The following is a 3,649-nucleotide window of genomic DNA, read 5'->3' as shown; positions in this document are numbered from 1 at the left end:
AGGCGTTTTATACAACTTTCACAAATAAAGATAAATGAAAGAATGACAGAGATGGGAGTACTGAAGTGTTATATCATTGTTGTGTGAGAGTTACTCTCAATGGCATTGCCTCTGCAGCTAGTTGCACATCCCAAGCTGTGCATGGAAGCAATGGTTTTCTGACACAGTTTTGAAAAACATCACTTGGGGTTCAAGTTATGAAGGGGCTGTTGAAGTCTTATGTTGGGTACAGCTCCATCTGCTCTGTCCTTTTTCTAGGATATGGTCTGCAGTGTCATCGGAGCCACTTGGCTGCGATGCATTTCTCAGCAACGTCCATGCAGGAAAAGGCAACTCCAAATGTTATGCTTTAACACTTTGATCCACCTCCCTCTCCCCCGCTGCTTCATTTCAGGGCTCCTGGTCCCCTCTCATATTATAAAATGTGCTTGCTTATCTCCAGGGAGTCTTGTCTTATCTTATGGTTCAGCTGCCTCATGTGTAAGTAAGGATAACACTTAAGGGCTGTGGGTTCTTTTTTATGGAAATACTTTAAAAGTCATTAGCTAATGTGCCTTGCAAGACAGCTAAATTATTATTGCCTTGCATTCCCCCTCTCTTGCGAGCTAGTTCGGAAAACTCAGCCTGAAATTTCCCCCCTCTGCAAGCTCCCAAATCACCACTGTTCTCCCTCACCCAGTGCATCCCAGATACCCCTTCTACAGTGTCAGCATCGTGAAACACAATGCTCGAGCTTTGCTGGAGAGGTATATTTCAGTACTGAATAAATTTCACATTTGTCACAGGCGATCTGCAGGATTACTGCAACTCTGAAATCCTTTTCCTTGCACTCAAGTGCCAGGTTTGTGAAGTTGGATGCCCTGCAAGCAGGTTCAGGAGCAACCCAAGCACCAAGGGTCTCAGTGACACTCCTGCCCGCGTGGCAAGGAGAGAAAGCTGAAAATCATTTACACTAGAAACCAGGCTGGAAGTCTGACCATGCACAGAATCAGGGTGGAAGTTGAGAGATACACTGTCGAAGCAAAAAAAAAAAAAAAAGGCAAAAGGAACAAATTTTTTTTAAAGGAAGTGTTCATTTAAAAGTCTCTTAATAATTTTCATAGTACATTAGCACCAAATTAAGGACTTGAGTTCTTTTCAATATGCAGTTTAAAATGACATTATGTATCTTTAATATATAGAGGGGAGAATCCATTTTGGCTTCACTGATCAATTTTATCTAATGTAATTATGGACTTTTCACAACTGAAAGTCTATATTAGATTAAATCCGGAAAATCTGGATATTTATTTTAAAGCCATTCATTTACAACGATTCAATAATAAAGGATATGCCATCAGGATTACCTTTCAAGGCACAGCCATGCCCTTCCCATTAAAGTTGTCTAAATTAATTCCTTATGGTGCTGCTGAAATGTCTTTCTTGTTTTCCCTAATCACATAGTGCCTCCAAGCCACTTTCAGCTCCTCTTCCCAAAGTGTCTACGGACATGGAGGGCAAAGCACAGCGTTATTTTAGCTCTTTACATAACGAAGAAACCAAGGCTGAAGTTAAAACCACGCTGGCCACCGTACGAAGGAGGAAAGAACATGGATGGAGACCACACAACCAGGCCTCACACAAGTGAGCAGGACCTGGTTGGACAGACAAGATTTTAAAGAGAAAAAAAAAAAAGCCAACACATTCCTAAGAAAAAACCGCGGTGGGAGAAACGCGGCCGGTGTCGCAGGAGCGACTCCAGGCCACGGAACGTCTCTGGTGCCGCAGGGTCGGAGCAGGGTGGACGCCTCCCCGCAGGGACCCTCTCTGCTGGCCTGTGCGATGCTGTGGGGCTTTGGAGGAGAATCAGAGGGCACACGCCACCACCAGCCCCCCTGCACAGCTCCTCTAAATACAGCAGGGCTGGGCTCACGTTCAGACCTGCCACAGCAGTCCCCAGAAACCTGCGCTTGGAGGGTCTCATGTATATATTATACATTAGGGCCCAATTTCCACCCCGAACAAGAGACCCATCAGGCTGTCTCCTCCAGCTTACTTGCTTATTTCTCCTGCTTGGATTTTGTCCTGGTCTCTAGCACTCATCCTTCAGGCTGTGTTTATTTAATCCCAGTCCTTCGCCTTCCTTTTTATCTCAAGAATATGTTCACTACCACATCATCCATCTCTGAGCCTACAAAGTCAGTCAATTCACTCCCACCCACCAAAAAAAATCCCTACAAGAAATATGAGTCAACCTCTTCTCCTTCCTCTTCCATCTAGCAATATTTTCAAGCTGAAGGTCCCCTGTATTTTTGGTCTTCCTTTACAGCTTCCAGAAAATAAGCTTTTCCAGGTTTGGGCAAGATTTGTCACCAGACACATAGGACAATGTGGAGAAGCCTCCATCTCTGACTGACTTCTCCATCTACTCTCCCATCTCCATCCTCTGTCCTTTCCCAGCCCCTCTCTGCCCCACAGTCCTCCAGCTCGCAGCATCCTTGCTTAGACGTTTCTCCACCCTTCTCCTTAGGAACCTCTGTGTTCCAGCTATGTTCTAGATGTGCATCACTTAAAGAGCTCCTGCACCCTTCCTGACTGTCCATTGGCATGCTCCCACTATCCCCCCACTCCCTGTGCATTGGCCATCTCTCGCACATCCCCCTCCACCCTCCTGGAGTCTTTGAGGCTCGTTCATAGGTATTCAACTATCCCAAGAGTAAAATAAATATTTTTCCTTCTGTTTTGAAGTGAAAGACATGGTTAGGTGTAGCTCTGGTCACACCTTCCCGACCCAGAGCCCTGCCCGTTACATCGCTACCTTCCTGTTGCAGAAAGAAAGCTGCAATGGTGGGTCCCACCAATGCTGGTTTCTACGCATAAGGCAAAGCACGGTGCTACAAGGATACTTACTACTCTCTCTGTCCCAGGGGTAACAGGCAGGTAAAAGCACAGCGTGTACAAGCTGACCGGTATTGTCACCCTTCGGGTTTCCACAAACAGCTCCACACATCCCTCCAGGCACAGGGAGGAAACCTAGGACAAGCACTTCTCCTCCAGCACCTTCCTCACCCAAGGGAGCATTCCGTGGAGGATAAGATGTCACTTTAAAGCAGCTGGAGATACATCACATGTAAAGGGGAAGAGTAGCACGACCATGGAATTACTGGGAAAATGAGTAACGACCCTAGAGTTAAAACAATCAGGTTAAGGTTCTCCCAAGCGAGACTACACCAGAGTACCAAGATGCCCAGCCTCGTGTATACTGGTAGTGATCTTCAGGGGAGTGGGCTGATAACCTCAAACAATAAGAGAAGAGAGGTAGAGTCACCACCCAGCTGCAAGGCAGCCTCTCTTGTCTACCAGCGTGCCAAGGGATGAATGAGGTCTGAAGAAGCAAGAGCTTCTTTGAAGGCCACTCCCTAAAAACTGCTGGGAAACTGCTGCGAGAGCTCAGTGCTGGTGCTCCTTGTGTTATCTCTTCACTTGAAGTTTGAGCAATATTGCAATTTGGGTCGGTGCACATTCCATTTTATTTTCTTTTTAAACAAGGCTTGTGCTCACAGCCAATAAAGAGACACCTTTGGATGTCCCTCAGACTGGGAGCATCTCATCATGCAGGGTTACGAGATGGCCAGAATGATGGGTCATTGAAGGGTCACCCAGCCACATA

The sequence above is a fragment of the Caloenas nicobarica genome, chromosome 2, assembly GCF_036013445.1.
Source record: "Caloenas nicobarica isolate bCalNic1 chromosome 2, bCalNic1.hap1, whole genome shotgun sequence".
Lineage (NCBI taxonomy): Eukaryota > Metazoa > Chordata > Aves > Columbiformes > Columbidae > Caloenas > Caloenas nicobarica.
This window is presented reverse-complemented; position numbering follows the sequence as displayed.